The sequence below is a fragment of the Lonchura striata genome, chromosome 25, assembly GCF_046129695.1.
Source record: "Lonchura striata isolate bLonStr1 chromosome 25, bLonStr1.mat, whole genome shotgun sequence".
NCBI classification, from domain to species: Eukaryota; Metazoa; Chordata; class Aves; order Passeriformes; family Estrildidae; genus Lonchura; species Lonchura striata.
The window spans coordinates 1,626,580-1,643,674 of record NC_134627.1 but is presented as its reverse complement, the minus strand read 5'-3'; the positions used below and the strand labels follow the sequence as shown (position 1 = coordinate 1,643,674).

The 17,095-nt window shown below is 53.2% G+C and overlaps 1 protein-coding gene across 3 annotated transcripts in view; it reads right to left on the bottom strand.

Moving 5' to 3' along the window:
• LOC110479572 (acid-sensing ion channel 2) overlaps positions 1 to 17,095 on the bottom strand; it is a 418,627-nt gene that overhangs the window by 198,559 nt on the left and 202,973 nt on the right. The gene's annotated exons all lie outside the window — the stretch shown is intronic.

Sequence of the window (17,095 nt, the reverse complement as noted above, 5' to 3'; positions counted from 1 at the left end):
CACTCAGCCCTGCAGGTCCTTCCTGCCATTGCCAGCAGCCCCGACGGATCCCGGAGCACAGGGCGTTTCCTTTGCTCGAGGGAAATCCCCCTGGCTGGAGCCCGGGGCCGCTCGGGCCCCTCGGGGGCCGGAGCCGCGGCGCCGGGGCAGAGGCCGCAGGACCGGGCGGGGCATCGCCCGGGCGGCTCCGGGCGGGGCCGGAGCCGGAGCCGCTCCCCGGGCGGGGCCGGAGCCGGAGCCGCTCCCCGGGCGGGGCCGGAGCCGGAGCCGCTCCCCGGGCGGGGCCGGAGCCGGAGCCGCTCCCCGGGCGGGGCCGGAGCCGGAGCCGCTCCCCGGGCGGGGCCGGAGCCGGAGCCGCTCCCCGGGCGGGGCCGGAGCCGGAGCCGCTCCCCGGGCGGGGCCGGAGCCGGAGCCGCTCCCCGGGCGGGGCCGGAGCCGGAGCCGCTCCCCGGGCGGGGCCGGAGCCGGAGCCGCTCCCCGGCCCCTCCGCGGGGCCAGCGCGGCTGCCGGGCCCGGCCACAGCAGCAGCGGCGCTTCCCGGAGCCCTCCAGAAGCTCCTGAGCGGGAGCAAGGACCCAGCAAGGCTGCTACAGCACAGGAATGAAAGTGGCTCTTTATTTTAAAGTGTTGCAGTAAAATGAAGCTTTGAAATTTCACTGCTGCCAAGAGATTGGTTCCTTTCTTTAATTCCCTCCAAAGATTATATGGATAACACCTTTTTTTAAGGATACAAAGTTGTCTGGTTACATTTCCTACTCACTGCCAGGAAAAATATGTTTTTAAATAGAAAATTATTCATTTTTAATGGAATCTGGCTGTAAAGGTCAGTTAAGCTCCTTCAGAAATAATCAAACCCATATTATTGTCAACTCCTCTAAAGAGCCACATTGCTGCAATAATTTCTGAGTGATTTTCTCTCTCCTTCCCCTGCTGCAGAGCCTTTCCTTTAGTTGCCAAACTGGATGAGTTCTGTGAGTTATGGAGGGTTTTGCTGGGTGTTTTAGGAGATAAATGCACAGCCCTGTGAACGCTGCAATGTCTCAGCTTCATCATTTCCGAGCAGGCAGCACATCCAGAGCCGTGTGAGGTCTGTCCAGCCCGGCTGCAGGGCTGGGCTGGGGGCAGCAGCCCGGGCTGGCCATTGCCCAGGGGCTGCTGATGCAGGAGTTCAGCAGAGCCTGCAGAGCAGCCCCAGCTCTGCCTGCCCACAGCTGGAGACACCCTGGCTCCTTGTGGGCCTGCAGGCAGGGAAGCAGCGGGGCTGGAACAGCCCCAGCGTGCCCAGCCCAGCCTGCTCCAGCTCAGCCTTCCGGGGGGCACCGCAGGGGCTCAGGGCTGGCAAATCCCAGTGGGATTCCAGGAGCATCCCCCGCTGGGGGCTCTGCTGGGACAGCCCCTGCCCTCCCCTCCTGCTCTGCTGAGCTCACCAGAGCTCTCCAACCCACTGTCACACCTGGACTGATGGTCCCACAGTCCTTCCCAGCCCAAACCCTTCCATGATCTCCCAGAACTCCACTGAGCTCTCCTGGCTGCCACTCAGGGGCATTTGCTGGGCCAAGGGATGGCAGCAAAGCAGCAATTTGGCTCTGCTGCCTGCCCTGCCCCAACTCCAGGGGCTCTGGGAGCCTTCATTCCCTGTTCCCTGCCAGAGTCCCCAGTTCCAGGGCTCTGGGAGCCTTCATTCCCTGTTCCCTGCCAGAATCCCCAGTTCCAGGGGCTCTGGGAGCCTTCATTCCCTGTTCCCTGCCAGAATCCCCAGTTCCAGGGCTCTGGGAGCCTTCATTCCCTGTTCAGTCTCAGAGGCAGTGCAGGCAGCAGAGCGTTCCCTGTTCCCTGGCACAGCCCAGCTGCAGGGGACAGGAGCTGGCTCTTGAGCAGTGAGCAGGACAGGAGCTGATTCCCTGTGGAAAAACCCTCTCCAGGCCCTCCTGGAGCTGCAATAAAGGACAGAGATGGCCCTTCCAGGAGGAGCTGAGATTGCAGGAATTGGGCAATAACAGAATCAGCAAATCCAACCCCAGGGATCGTTGTTTCTGCTGCCTTTGGGAGGGTTCCACCTTTCCCCCTGGCAGCAGGATTTCTCCATGTCTGCTCAGCCTGGGCTGCTGAAGGGATCTCTCCTCCATCCAAAGGAGGAGCAGCACCTGTGACTGGGACTGAATCCTGGGACTGAGGCCAGGAGACATCTGGAATTCTGTGGTCAGAGCTGCAGAAATAACTCCTGGTTCAGGTCATTGAAAACCACCCAAATGGAGAAAAAAAGGTTATTTTATATTTCTTCCTTTTTCTTTGTCTTTCTGGCAATATAAACTCTCCAACAACATTTCTTTCAGGTCAAGTGAAATGTTTTGTACTGTCTGCAAGGAATTATTTCATTTAACTTTCAAATTGCAGCTTCCTGCTTTGCTTTTTGTTTCCTCCTGTGTGAATGGGAGGATCTTGGACACCCACTCAAAATGCTGTTTAGAAAAGCCTGAATTTGGAAGTTTCAAGTTTCCTTTCCACAGCAATAATCAAATGAATTGAACATAAATGTGGAAATGCAATAAATAATTTCAATTCTTTAATTGTTACGACACAAAACACTCCGGTTATGCTTTTTTCTTTGTTCTTTCCTTCCTTTTCAGCTGAGTTCTGTTAAATTCCATAATTATTTATATTCCTTCATGAAGGGTTTCACCACAGGATGCACTGAGCAGCCTGGAGGAGTGATAAAATGGGATAAATCTGCTCTTAAATAATTCCTTCAGCCCCAAATCTGCCTCTGCCAGGCAGAGGAATGATCGCCCCACCAGCAGCGTTTTCAGGCTGATCTCAGCGAGCTCGGGGCAGCCTCACAGTGCAGGAATTCCCTGGGTTTCTGGGGAGTATTGACCATCCCTGTGCCTGCCTTGTCCTCTTTATTCCCGTCCTGGGTCAGGCCCAAGGCTGCCAGGGGCAGGAAGAGTTTGGACAGGGACAGGGCAGGATCCTGGGGGTCTGTGCAGAGCTAGGAGCTGCAGCTGATGATCCCTGTGGGTCCCCCCCAGCTCAGGAGATTCTGGGATTCCCTGGAATCCTTCAGAGGGTGGATTTTGACTGCCTGACCCTGGTGCCAAGTGCGTGTGGCCTGTGGTGGCAGGGCAGAGCAGAGCAGTGCCCTTGATGGGGACACTTCTCTGGGTCTCTGAGGGGTGACACCACTCACAGCAGCTTCATGGCCAAACCCACCCCATTCATTTGGCCTCCATCCCCAGTTCCCAGCAGGCAGGCAGGGAGCTGGAGCCTGGCAAAGCTTTGCCTTGCAGCATGAAACCATATCCCCCACCATGCCCCCTGAGCTGTGGCCTCATGAAGGGCCCTGCTTCACTGGGGGCCCTTAGACAAAACATTTCCTTTCTCCCCTGTTTGTGAGCCCAGCTGGAAACCTCCAGCCCCTCCAACAGCCCCGTGCTGGGCTCACAGCTGAGCTTTCCTGGGGGAAATAAAGCACAAATGAAAACTGCAAACTATCATCAAGCCCTGATAAATGTTTCAGACAGAGGCTAGGGCCAGGAGAAAAGGCTGGAATTAAATGATGGAGAAAGCTGGACCATCACTTGGTTTTTATTTATTTATTTATTTATTTATTTTTTGCTGCTATTTATCCCTGCTTAACTTTTCAGGAGACTCAGCTCCTGCACACAGGCTTAGAAATTTTTATATCCTGACCATATGTGTCGGATGAAGTTGATTGAGTTGATGGATGGATTGATTGAAGTGATTGATGGATTGCTGAGCTGCCAGGGAGCTTCTCTGTGCTCCCCATCCTGAGGCTTTCACTCTGCAAGGAGATCTGTCACCCTGGGTCTTCACCAAAACCCCCCAGTCCTCCCTCCCAGAGGGAGCTGTCCCTACCCAGGGCTTTAAGGGCTCTTCCAACCCAACCCAATCCAGGATTCTGTGATTCCATGATCATGTCAGCCTGGAATATCCAACATGGACATAAGCACAAGCTGTCAGATGTTCCCACAGTGCTCCTGCTTGGAAGAAGCCCAGGAGCCCAGCCCGGTGTGATCCTGGCTCATTTCCTTCCAGGGCAGAATGAGAGCCAGCAGCTGAGCAGGGAATGGGAATCCAGGAAGGATTGCACAGGGCCAGGGAGGAGCACAGGGCCACAGGAGGCTGGGGAAGGACCCTGTGACAACCCTGAAATGCCAAGAGCTGGAAATCCACCAAATCCACCCAGGAAGGGACACCTGGCATTGCCTGGCAGCTCCTGGAGAGCAGACCTGGGGCCCGTGTCCCTCGGGTGTGTGCTCTGACCCCAAAGTGTCGCAGCAAGTCCCAGCTCAGGGCAGGTCTGGGAGGAAAATAAGATATAGAAGAGAAAAAAAGCTGCTCTGCTCTGAGCTGAAGTTAAATACCAGGAATATTCTAAGCAGCCATGTTAAAGGGTGTCAAGCTGGGAAAGTGCTCTTAAGTTAATGAAAGAATGAGAACAAAATCAAAACTAAAAATGAGACATTTGCCGGAACCCTCCCTGATGAGGAGCTGCTGGAGCTGGGCTTTGTCTTCCAGGAGCAAACCCAGACTGGGATTTTGGGTTCAGGGTATGATGAAGAGAAGGATTCATCAGGGAGGCCAGCTCCCAAGGAGGTTGATTATCTGCTGCAGAGGTGATGGAAGAGAAATCAGGGAGCAAGAGGTGAGGCAGCTGCTAAAAACCAGGGACAAAATCAGGAATAAGCAAACATCAGCAAGGTCCAGGTTACTGTTCTAATGTGCCAGGCAGGAGGGAAGGCAGCAACACCAGACCCACTTTTAATTTAGCATAAAATTTGAAATTTGCTAAAAAGTGCATCAGAGTCCTTTGATTTTTCACAGCAGATCCTGAAGGGAAAATAAGGAAGAAAAGCAAACCTGATGGAAACAACCAATGGCCAGGAAATGTGGGACCTTATTGCAACCAAAGTTCCTTTACAAGGAAGAGTCTTGCTTCAAGTGCCCCTGGGGTCCTTTCCTCATTGTATCTCTGGGAATCCAAGGATTTGAGCTGTGATTTGAAGGGGATTGGGAATGTGCCCAAAGCAGTCTCAGGGTGAGAGCTTGGGGAAACATCACCAGACCATCTCAGGACAGGTCACCCCTGCTGCTGCCCCAGCTGGTCCTCCTCAAAGTTAAGACTGAATTGAATACTTTTAAATTGAAAGATGGATTTTTTGTGACCTGTGCCACCTTCTCTTCCTATGGAAAAACTTCCTACAGGAGTCCCATAATGGCATACACAGATAAATGTGGGGTTTCTCTGTGGAATATTAACAACAATCAGCCTGTGCTGGTTTGAACAAAGCATCTGGGAATTCTTATGAAACATTTTGAAGGATTTAAGGAAATGTCACTCTTTCTCCAGGCAGTCCATCATTTCCTGCTCCATTCCGTGGTGCACATTCCCAAAATAATCCGTGCTGGCACACTGGGGGTGGGAAGGGTATTGTCTTCCCTGGCAAGCTGAGAAAGGCAGTGGAGAGGCTGTGAAAGTGTGCAGGGATAGAGGGATTTCAGGCAGCCTGGAGGCAGTGGTGAAATCCTTCCCTGTGAAGTAATGGGAACCAGCACTGGAGTGGCCAGGGCAGGAACGGGGCTCTCCTTCCCCGGGAATGGGAATCCAGAGTCTCGTCCCTTCCAGCAGCAGGGATTTGACTGGACTCGGATCCCATGGAACAGCGCTTCCAGCAGGAGCTCCCTGTCTATCCAGCTCTAAACTGCTTCCATCCATTCTCCTCCCGGGAGAGGAATGTGTGATCACATCTCTCCCTGCAACCAACATCTTCTCCCTGCATCGCTGCCACCTCCGCCTTCCTTGGGAGATGAACCAACTGATACAGCCCTAATTAAACTCTCAGCAATCATCCCCAGCTCAATTCAGCTTTCAAATCTGATGCTTCTATTCCTGAATAATGGCAAGTGTGCCTGCAAGCTCCTCTGCTTTTCCCAACTCCCCTTGATTTTATAAAGGATAACACTGCTGTCTCAAAGCCCAGCCTGTCTAGAGAAGATCCAGCCCTTCCTAAAGGGAATTCTGGGGGTTCAGGGGGATTGTTCCTGTGAAAATCCACCTGGCAATGGGATTTGCCTGGGTGATCACTGAAGGGGTTCAGCATTTCCTGCTCTGAGGAGTTCACAGTTTTGTGCTCCCAGGGATTTCACTGGAGACCTCAGACCTCAAGGAGTTGCTCAGACCAAAGCTCTCTGCAGCTTAGACAGAGTTGATCTGCTCTGAGCTGCTGCCACTCAAAGTGCCCAAAGACATGCAGATTCTGCTGAATTTGGCTCAATCAATCCCAAAGCAGAAGCCAGGGAGCTGTGAGAGCTGCTTGGGTCACTGAGCTAGCCCAGAATCTGGAAGTCCAGCATCTGCTCCAGTCTGGAGCTGTTAGGAGGATCCCGGGCTCAGAATCCAGAGGGCTGATTTAGAGGGCTCTGGAATTTAGCTCATCCTCAGAGGGGCACAGAGCTCAAAATGGGGAACTGGACACAGAAACAGCAACAGGGGAAAAGGGAAAGTTGAGAAAGTCCTAAAGGAAAGCTCTCAGCAAGGGGAGAGAGGACTGCAAACTGCCCCACTGTCCCTGGGCTTCCAGCTATGGGGAAATGTCCTTGTGCTAGAGGCAAAGTCCAGTGCTGGTGGTGTGGGAGGTGTGGAAGAGGAGAACCAGGCTGGGAAAACCTGGATTAGGAACCTGGTGCCCCTCTTGTGTCCCTCAGGGTGTTCTGGAAGCGCACTGATCCCCTCTGGATCCAGAATCCTTCCGGTAAATGCGAGCAGCTCCAAAGGCCAGGAGCCCTCAGAGCCCAGAGCTCTGCCTGCTTTGGTGATGTTGATGTGAAATCTGCTCTACCCTGAGCGTGGCCAGCACCCACTGCACCCACCAGGGATCCATGGCTGGGCAAAGCAGCAATGGAATAATGCCATTTGTAAATTAATGAACTTTTGCTCAGGGCTGCAACTCTCCAGGCTTGGCCAGAAGGGCTTCTCCAGGGCAATGGCAGGAGGGATGGCCCTTGCTGAGCTGTGCAGGATGGGATCACAGAGCTTTTTATCCAGAGCTCCCTTGTGGAGCCCCCCAGCTCCTGCCTTTCCCCTGTCAGCCTATCTCATTGCAATTCCTCTGCCAGGGGAGGTATTTTCCCTGCAATCACACTCTGCAAAGTTTCTGCTCTTCATTTGTCTTGTGTCACTTCAGTGGCTCCTGCAGCCCTCTGCACTCCTGGGTCAGCCCTGGGACACGAGGGATGCCCGTGGAACACAACGAGCCTGCTATTCCCACACACTCCCAGCAGCTCCATCAGCCACTCCCAACTGCTCACAGAGAATTTTCTGTCATGAATCTCCCACCTCTGCAGAAAAATCCTCCAGAACTCGATTCCCCCCCTCGTGCCTCCCTGCCAGCCATGGATCCCAATCCCTGCCTGGCCCTGTTCATGCCTTTCTGCAGGAGGGCAACTGGGAACCCCACAGCCAACCTCCCATCAAAGCACAGGGATTTTGGGCACTCCTGGTTTCAGATCCCTTGTGAAGGACTCCTAGTGACTCTAGATGTTGTGCTGTGTTTTGCTTTGAATCCATGTTTGCCCCCTGTCCTCCTCCCTAATCCCCTCCCTTCCCAGTGGCCAATTTTCCCAAGCCCTTCCCTAACTTCCTCCCTTCCAAGTCGTCAATCCTCCCTATCCCTAGCCCTTTCTCCAGAGAGTTCTGTATTTGTCTTGTTGCCCTCGACACCCCATTTGTTCCTTTGTACTATTCCCCCCTCCCCATTTTCCCTGATAGGCTCATGAGCTATTTGCCCACCTTATACTCCTCCCTTACCATATCCTCATTGGTTCACTTCCTACACCCCTAGGCCTGAGCTGCTGTATAAACACTTCTGTTCACCCAGCCCCAGTCCTGTCTGGGAGCCCAGGAATAAATCCGTGGTGTCCCAGCCAAGCCCCGTGTCCTCGCGGTGTGTCCCTGCCGATCGCTGGGGCTGCAGAACTCGCAGGAACAGTCGCGGCCGCGCACGGCGCTCGCTGCCACACCCCGGGAGCTCTGGATCCCTTCAGCGACACCCTGCAAGAAGCACTGGGAGATCCCAATCCCAGCACGGCTCCGAGGGACAGGCATTCCCCAGGAGCTCACCCAAGGGGAGCGGGAGAGGGCAGACATCCAGAGGAGTTTGCTGTGCAGGGACGGTCATTGCTGTGGTCTCTGCTGTGCCCCTAAACACATCCTGCTGGGGGGATGCTTTGATCCAGCTCCTGGATCCAGAAGTGCTCCCTCCCGTGCTCCCAGACCAGGATCAGATAAATCCCACCATTCCTTTATTTGCAGTTCCAGCCCTAATGAGGAGCCAGTTTTTGTCCCCAGCCGGGTTCTGCCCTTGGTGCCATCACAGTGGCATCGTGTGTGACCCGGGAGAAGCAGCAGGACAGGAGAGAGGAGTCACTGAGGGCGCAGCGTGGTAGAACTGCAGCTGGAGAGGGCAAACCTCAGTGCCAGCCTTCCCTGAGGGATGACAAGAGGATCAGCCCTGCACCAAAGCAGTGCCATTTACTCACTCTGGAATTCTCTCCCTTTTCTCAATTTACACTTTGGATGGATGGATTTGGTTCCAGGCACAGAGGCTGTGGCAGAACTGTGGAGAACAGGCTGCTGCAGGTGAATTCCTCCTTCCATGACTTTGGATGTTACAATGCCAGGCCCCGCACTGCTCCAAGGGCCTGCAGTGCTGGACAGACTTCCCAGGAAGCAAATCCTAAAGCCTCATAATCCCTCACTGATGAGCACTGGGCCTCACTAACCCTCAGCTCCTGATGCTGCTTCCAAAACAGTTCTGCTGCCTCCTTTCCTGAGAGGGAGAAATTCAGGAATGCAGAAGGAAAAAGAGCTGCTTGTGGCCAGACAGGATCAGTCAGGCCCAGGAACTGAAGCCAAACATCCTGAATTTAATTATCAGGAATAGTTACTACTCACTAATGGTTTAACTGCTGGTGTTTCAACACTTCTGATGGATTGCAGAGCCATAGGAGAGGAGGAGACCCATTCCAGCTGCCTGCAGCAGCTCTTGCATTGGAGCATGAGATTTGATTGTCTTTAGCTCAGCTCCCAGTTGTGATAGTGAGAAAATCCAGGGGCTATATTTAACTCCTGCTTCTGGGGAGCCTTGTCACAGCTCCTCGTGTTCAGCAGTGCTCAGACAAAATATTCCCTGCATTGGGGTTCAGCTTTTCCACAGAGACTCTGTTCTTGTGCTCAGCACTGCCCAAACAAGGTACTCCAAGGATCTGGGGCTCTCCATTCCCACAGAGCCCCATTCCCTGCCTGCCTTGCCCTGGCTGAATCAGGAACCCTTCAGCTGTGCCTTTATTTGGAGGGCTCACCTGGACCCTTGCCTGGCCCCCAGGTGAGCAGGAGCCAGAGCTGCTCAGTGTCCCCTCAGCTCCAGCACCAGGGTCACTTCCAGCTGAGTTCCACCAGCCCTCTGGAACAGAGGCACCCTGTGGAAATGCTGGCCTTGGGTGAGGGGTGCCTGCCTAATGAATAAAGAACCCTGTCTGCTTCAGACATTGGAAGGAAAATTCAGAATCAACCTGAAACTTAGGGAATGCCCCATGCAAATGTTTCATGTGAAATTTTGAATGTTGGGGGTGTTTGAAGGAGTGTAAGCTGGTCTCTGTGAGGGTGCTGGGACTTGGGATCACCCTGGTTTTATTGGGATCACCCTGGTTTTCCACAGCCATGTCCCCACAGAGCTGTTCCCTTGCACTGTGAGGCCTCAGGACCTGAGCCCATCTGGTCCCGTTTTATGAACAGTTATTTCATATCAATTGCAGATGTTTGGGTGCTGCCTCACCTCTGTCAGAAATGAAGGTTTGGGCAGATCCTGTGGAAGAGTTCCTGTCCCTCTGGTGCCACCCGATTGTCTGAGGTGACATCAGCTCCCACGTCCCTGCCAGGGGGGCTCCTGGCAGCAGCTGGGGCTGGCCATGGTGGGACAGCGAGCCATGGGCCAGTATTGCCATTTTGAAATCTTTTGTTCTCTTCAGCTGATTTAAAGCCAGGGGTTTATGAACCAGAGCTGGCAGGGAAGGGGAAGTCTGGGAGCAAAGATTCCAGCAGAGCCCTGTGACACTTCCTGTGCCACAAACCTGCTTTTTTTACTGTCTTTTTTTAACTTTTGAGACTTTGTGTGTGTTCAAAAAGTTTAAACTGATGTGGCCTGAAGGGATTGGAGGCCCAGTGATTTAAGCTGTTTCTCATGGTATATCAAGATTCTTCTCCTGCTTTGGAGCAGTAACAAGGTAATTACTGCCTGGGCCTTTGGCAGGACTGTCCAGATCAGCTCTCAGCAGCTGCTGGGATTCCACCAGGCCTTTATTTATGGGACATGAACTCATTTGGGACAGAGCACAAGGAAAAAGAAAAGAAGCAGCAACATCATTTCAACTTCTGCATCCTAAGGGAATTTCAGCATTATTTCTTTTTAGAAGGATGGCCCCAGTCCTTTGGGAAGTGCTGGTGGAACCCCTTTTCCCACTTCCATTTGGAGTTTGTCTGCTGATGTGACCCCGTTGTCTTCAGAGCATTTCACACTCACAGCTAACTGGGCTATCAGTGAATGGAGGAAAACTCCCAACCCTCACAATGCTTCTCAATTATTTGACCCTGGGATCATGTCCCTCATGGACAATACAGCTTTATTCTCCAAACCCCCGGATAAGAACATTTCCCAGAGCTAATTTCTGCAATGCTTTCCTGGATGGCACAAAGCAGCTGGGAAATGCTGTGGAGAAAATCAAGGCAGGGCCTGGACAAGAGAAGCTTTGTGACTTAATTGTGGTCTTCCAGTGCCTGGAGGGGCTCCAAAAAACATGGAGAGGGGCTTGGGACAAGGACGGAGTGACAGGACACAGGGAATGGCTCCCACTGCCAGACAGTGGGTGTGGAAAAATAGGGAGACAAGGGCAGAGAGAACAATCTGCAAATGCACAGGGAGCGGCTGCAGAGGGACAGGGATAGAGTGTACTCCATGACCAGGACAAGGAGTCACATCTGGCAAGAACAGAGGAAATTTAGGTTAAAAATCCTAAATGAGATGCCCAGGGAGCTCTGGAGGACCCATAGTGGTGCTGAGGCTCCCTCAGAGCCATAAACAGAGACTGGAAAAACACACAGTGACTGAGCCCAGGAAACCCTGCCTGGAGTGGGAAAAGGAACCCCAAAACCACTCTGGGTTCCCTGGAAACCCCTGAACATTCCCAGTTTCCCAGACCTTGTGCTGACCCTCTCTAGATGCTCTCCATCCATCTCAATCCCCATGTCCATGGTATCTTCAGGGTGTCCCTTCCCTGGGCAGGGATTTTCCAACCTGCCAGGCCCAGAGAGGCATCTCTGCATTAAAACCTGACACAGCCAACCCCAAATTAGTCCTGCTAATGAGCTGGTGGCTTAAAACACCCCAGGCAAAATGCAAATCATATGCAAATGAGGCCACAGCAACAGATTGATCCCATGAACCTTCTGGAAAACTTCTGAGGCTGCAACCAGGCATATGGGAAGAGCTTTAAACCCAGCCACAGAATGAGACTGGAGTGGATTAAAGGTGCTTTGCAGGGAACCTGTGGCCATGAGAGCTGGGAAAAGGCACAATGGAACCACCACGGGGATGCTCCAGCTGAGGATGAAGGGGGTTTTGATCTCAGCCCATCCTGCAGAGCTCCAGACCCTCAACTGGAGTGTTTAATTAGGAGCCCTGTTTGGATTTCACGTGCAGAGGCAGCCGGGAGGGAGGCACTTCCAGAGCGATCCAGCCTGTCCTCAGGGAGCCACCCCTGGTCCCTGGGAGCTCCAGGGATTTATTGCTTCCTGCTTTTCCCAGGCTTTTCCCTCGGGCTGGACCTGAAGGAGCTTTAAGTTGGGTGGGAGGTGCCCAGCCCTGTGGGACTCTTCCTTGGCCCAGAGCCTGGACTTCTGCAGACTCTGCCACAATTCCAGTTCAATAAAAGATCATAACTAAAGCACCTGTTCCAGGGCCTCTCTGTCCCAGCAGAGCACACAAGATGATTTATGTAAGACTGGGAAGGACATTCCAGCCCACTGCACCCTCAGGACCATTAACACCATTTTACAAATCTGAAATTAATTTTTAAATTAGAGATATTCATTAAACCCTGATGCTGTGGCTGGGTCGCTGTTAACAGCCTTCTCGTCGTTTTCCAGGCTATTGGGTTTTTTCCGTGGCAAGTCTGGCCTGTAAGGAGGGGATTTTCCTGCCCCCCTGGGGCTGCCCATGAATGTCTTTATGGATTTGATCTTCTCACACAGCTGGAACCTGCTAGAGTTCACTCTGGAGAGGTTTCAGAGAAAAGGGAGATGCTGGAAGGGCTGTGGCTCTTTACCTCTTGGTCTAAATTCATAAAGTCCTGAAATATCCTGAGCTGGAAGGGCCCCCCAGGATCATCCAAGGCAGCTCCTGCCCTGCCCAGACCCCCCAACATCCCACCCTGGGCACCCCTGGCAGTGCTGTCCAAACCCTCCTGCAGCTCTGGCAGCCTCGGGGCCAGGACCATTCCCTGGGGAGCCTGGGCAGTGCCAGCACCTCTGGGGAAAGAGCCTTTCCTGGATCTCCAGCCTGACCTGCCCTGGCCTGGCTCCAGCCCTTCCTTCTTTCAAAAGAAGGCTCAATTCAGACCAAATAGGTCAATACAGTCATCCCTTCAAAAATTCTGGATTCTGTCACGTTTCCTCCCTGCTCTGGATTGGGTAGTCAAAGCTGATTTTCCCACCATTTCCATATTTCCATTCCCTCAGCAGGAGCAGAGGGAGGGTAACAGAAAACAAATGATAGAGTCAGCAGAAATTCAGGTTAAAGATAAACCCTTGTCCATCGATCCAGGTAATGACTTGGAAATGGGAGTTTAGAGACACAGGAAGAGTTTTGTGCACAAATGCCCAGTGCTGCATTCAGCAGTTGGCTCCTGGAGGTGGCAGGGGGCCCTGAGCAGGCAGGACACACTCGGGGGATGCCCTGGGGACAGCGAGGACAGCTCTGAGCCTGCCCTGTGCCACCTCCTGTGCCCAGCCTGCTCCGACAGCTGGTTCTGGGCTGAGGGCAGGGGGAGGCCAGGGCAGGGAAGGGAAAGGGAGAAAAGGAAGCTCAGCCTGGGCTCTGGCCTGGCTTGCAGGGCCAGGGAAAGCAGAGCTGTGGCCTGGCTGCTCTTGGTGACAGCCACAGGAACCCCTCTGAGCCGAGTTCTCCTGCTGGGAGGAGACTTCAGGCAAGTCCTGATCAAAGGGGTTTGGGCAGAGCTGCCTCAGTCCCTGAGCCAAGCTCAGCAGTGAGGGAGGCACAGACTCAGCCCAGCATCCCCAGCTGAGAGCTGAGATCAGCTGCTGCCTCCTCTCAGGAATCTCAGAGGATCACAGAATTCCAGGACAGTTTGGGTTGAAAGGTACCTAAAAGTTCACCCAGTGCCACCCCAGCCATGGCAGGGACCCCTCCCACTGTCCCAGGCTGCTCCAGCCCTGTCCAGCCTGTCCTTGGGCACTGCCAGGGCTCCAGGGGCACCACAGCTGCTCTGGGCACCCTGTGCCAGGGCCTGCCCACCCTGCCAGGGAACAATTCCCAATTCCCAATCTCCCACCCATCCCTGCCCTCTGGCAGTGGGAGCCATCCCCTGGAAATCCTCTCTGTGTTTCCTGTAGCTCCCTCAGGCCCTGCAAGGCCACAGTGGGGTCACCCCCCTCTCCTCTCCAGGTGGGCACCCGCAGCTCTCCCAGCCTTTCCCCAGCAGAGCTGCTCCATCCCTGGGGTCATCCTGGAGCCTCCCTGGGCCGGCTCCAGCAGCTCCAGGTCCCTCCTGTGCCGGGCCCTGCAGGTGGGGTTCCCTGGGCCCTCTTGTTTGTCATCCAAGGATTAACTCATTCAAGGGTAGGAAAAAAATTAAAAATTACAGTTTCTGCCAGTTCACTGAGTTTGTCACTATGAAAAGGTGCCTCATCAGCTCAGGGCTCTGGTTTTGGGGTTGGATGCACCAGGATCAGTGAAATTGCACAGCCCAGAGTGTCCATCACTCACAGGATTTTGTCTCTCCCAAAAGAGCCCCAGGAACTGCAGGACTCACTCAGGGAAAGGCCCCACCACCCAGCAAAGGGTTCTTTTACTGCCCAGTTTTTCCCTAGCCTGCAGTTCATGAATTGCCAATGAACTCCCAGGCCTGGGCACTCCCCGCACGCTCAGAGCAGGACCCACAGGGAGCACTCTGCCCTGCACAGCCTGGGATGTGCCTGGCCTGGAGCGGGATCTGGGCAAGGCTTGTGCTCCAGCCAGCATTCACCAATCTCTTCTTAACCAGCTGGAGTTCATTGCCAATTAAACTCAAGGCCAAGCCCCTGCACCTCAAGGCCTTAAACCAAAGGTTTTGAGGTGTGTTCTTGGCTGCCTAGGGCTGAAGACCAAAGGCAGTGTCCCCAGAAGGGCTGGGGAGCTGGCATCTCTGGGACCAGGCAGGGAGAGCACCTTCACCCAGCCAGCACCAGGACCCAATCCTGGTTCTCCCTTTGGAGCCAAACCTGAACCCTCTCTGGGCCTCTTCTCGGTTGGGTCTGGTCCTGAGGAGGCACTGCAGGGACTGGGCAAAACCAAGGAAACAAAGACGTTCCAGGGCTTTCTCGCAGAGAGAAGCAGCAGCATTCTCAGATGGGCTGGGGGAGTGCTGGGAGTGTTCTCTGCTCCCCATGGAAACAGGGAAGAGACGATGTGGGCACAGCTGGGGTGGGGATGATTACAGAGCTGCTGCTCCTGCCTGCTTGGGAACACACCTGAGCTCACCCACCTGGCAGCTTTGGCTCCCTCCTGCACCCTGGAGTGCAGCAAACATCCCCAGAGCTCAAAAACATTTCAAGGAGCTGGGTTTAGCAAACATGAAGCACTTTTATTTCCCAAGGCAGGCAAACCCTGGATCAGAGCTCTCTAGGAGATAAATTGCAATTTTCCAGGTGATGCTGGCCCTCAGCTCACCTGAGGATTCTGGGCCTCTCCATGAGCCACCTTTGGTGGGGAGCAATCCCACAGGGTGCTGCTAAAACCTTGCATACTTCCCACACCATTCCCAGGGCTCTGGGGCTTAGGAACCAGTCCTCCCCAAGCCAGGGTCACAGCTCTGCTGGGCAGGACTGGGGGAGGCAGAAGGATTAAAGTCTTGATTAATGTCTCATCTTCCTCACAGAGCCTGAGTGTTGGTCACAACTCCTCCTGTCACTTTCCATACAATTGTGTCTGCTCCAAATAAAGATTTCAGTGTAAATTGTTGATAAAAGTGAACTTTCAGGGTTTTTTGGGGGACAAACTTTCTTCAGACCAGCTCTAAGTGCTGCTGATTTTGTAGGACTGCACAAGCATGAAGAAGCTGTCCCCAGGCCTGGCCTAGTGCCCGGCGCTCCCAGGTGATCCCAGGCCTCGTATCCACAGGGAGGGAACCAGCAGGAATTTTAGCAGCCATTAAACTGGACCCCTTGTCTCTCACGAACTGTGGAATTATCCCTGTATTCCTGGTGAGTTTACCTGCAGTGAGACACAGGAGCTAAAAAGATTTCCTTTCATGCCCAGCAGCATCCCAGGTGCAGGAGTGAGGGAGGAACATATTTGTGAGAAGCACATTTGGCAGGAGCTGGGAAATGCCTTGGCTGAGCTCTCCAGAGCAGTTGTTTGACCACTGGAAGGGCTGGAATAATGTCAGCGTTGCTGTCTGAACAAAAATGTCCAAATTGTTCCTGGAATTAATCTCAGAGGTCACAGAAATGGGGCCAAAACTTCTCAGGAGAGATAGAGCTGTGTAGGAAATTAAACCTGAGCAAATTACTTGGGAACACAAACTCCAGCTCAGCCTGTCCCAAATCCCACTGGAATTCTGCCCTGGAGCAGTATCCCCCTGGGCAAGGGCACTTCCATCCCTGGCCAGAGTTTGGAATTGAGGAGAGCTGAGACCCCAAAAAGCAAAAACCCCCTTGAAGCCAGGTGTGGTAGAACATTCCTCAGGCACCCCTTCCCCACCCCACAGGAACTGTCTCCATCAGGCAGGGGAGCAGAGAGGGGCTCCCAGGGAATTCCAGGTATCCTGGTTTCTAATCCAGAATTCCCAGCACCCTACACAGCCCAGGACATCACCTCTCCCACAGACTCCTTCCATCTGTCCCCTGGAAGTGCAAGCAAGGAATTAGACACTGTTTTGTTTGTTTGTGCCAAGTGCAGAGTGGAGTGGAGTTAATTTTATTCCAGGGTATTTCACCTGTGAGCAGAATGATGTTGCTGGAATAAAGTCCTGGCGAGTCTCCCCATAGATCCAGGATTTGTGGCAGGACACCTCTCCCAGACCCATGATGAGGATGCCCCACTCCAGGCCCTGGAACTCATATTATCCCTGGGAAGTCATCCCCAAAGTGCCCCACATCTAATGGAAGTGGAAGAAGGATGAGATGTTCCAGTTTATTGAATAATTCCAGCCTCTTTCTGTGATCATTACCCCAACTGCTGCTTCCTCTAAATCAAATGGAATTGCTTTGCTTTCTCATTGCAAAATGAAACCAGTGAAATCCACTTATATTTGTGAAGCTTTGGGAAAAAAAAAAAAAAAAAAAAGTAAAGCAAGAAAAAAGAGAATTTGGAACAAATAAGTGGTTTTTTCCTACTAATTTAATTTCTGAGGATAATGTAAACAAAGTAAGTGTAAAGCAAGAGAAAAAGAAAATCTGAGATTAAAAGGTATTTGTAAGTAATAAATGTTTTAAGTATTTGTGCTCCCTAGGGAATGCTCTCCCTTTGTTTCAGCCCCACACTCTGGGCTGAGGTTTCCAGCTTGTTCTGCCAGTGCAGGGACCTTCCCCAGCCCTGTGCAGGAGCTGCTCCAGCTCCAAAGTCACTTCCCACTTGTTCTTCTTGCATGGAAACGAAACTGGAAATCAAGTGTGAGGAGGAAAATCCTCTGCTGAAAGGCTCTTGTCCCCTTCGGAGGGAGAGGTGGGGCTGGCACCGGTGGCACTTCTGGCTCCCAGGAGCCTGCTCTGACAATGCAGCACCAGTTCTGCAGGTCTCCATCA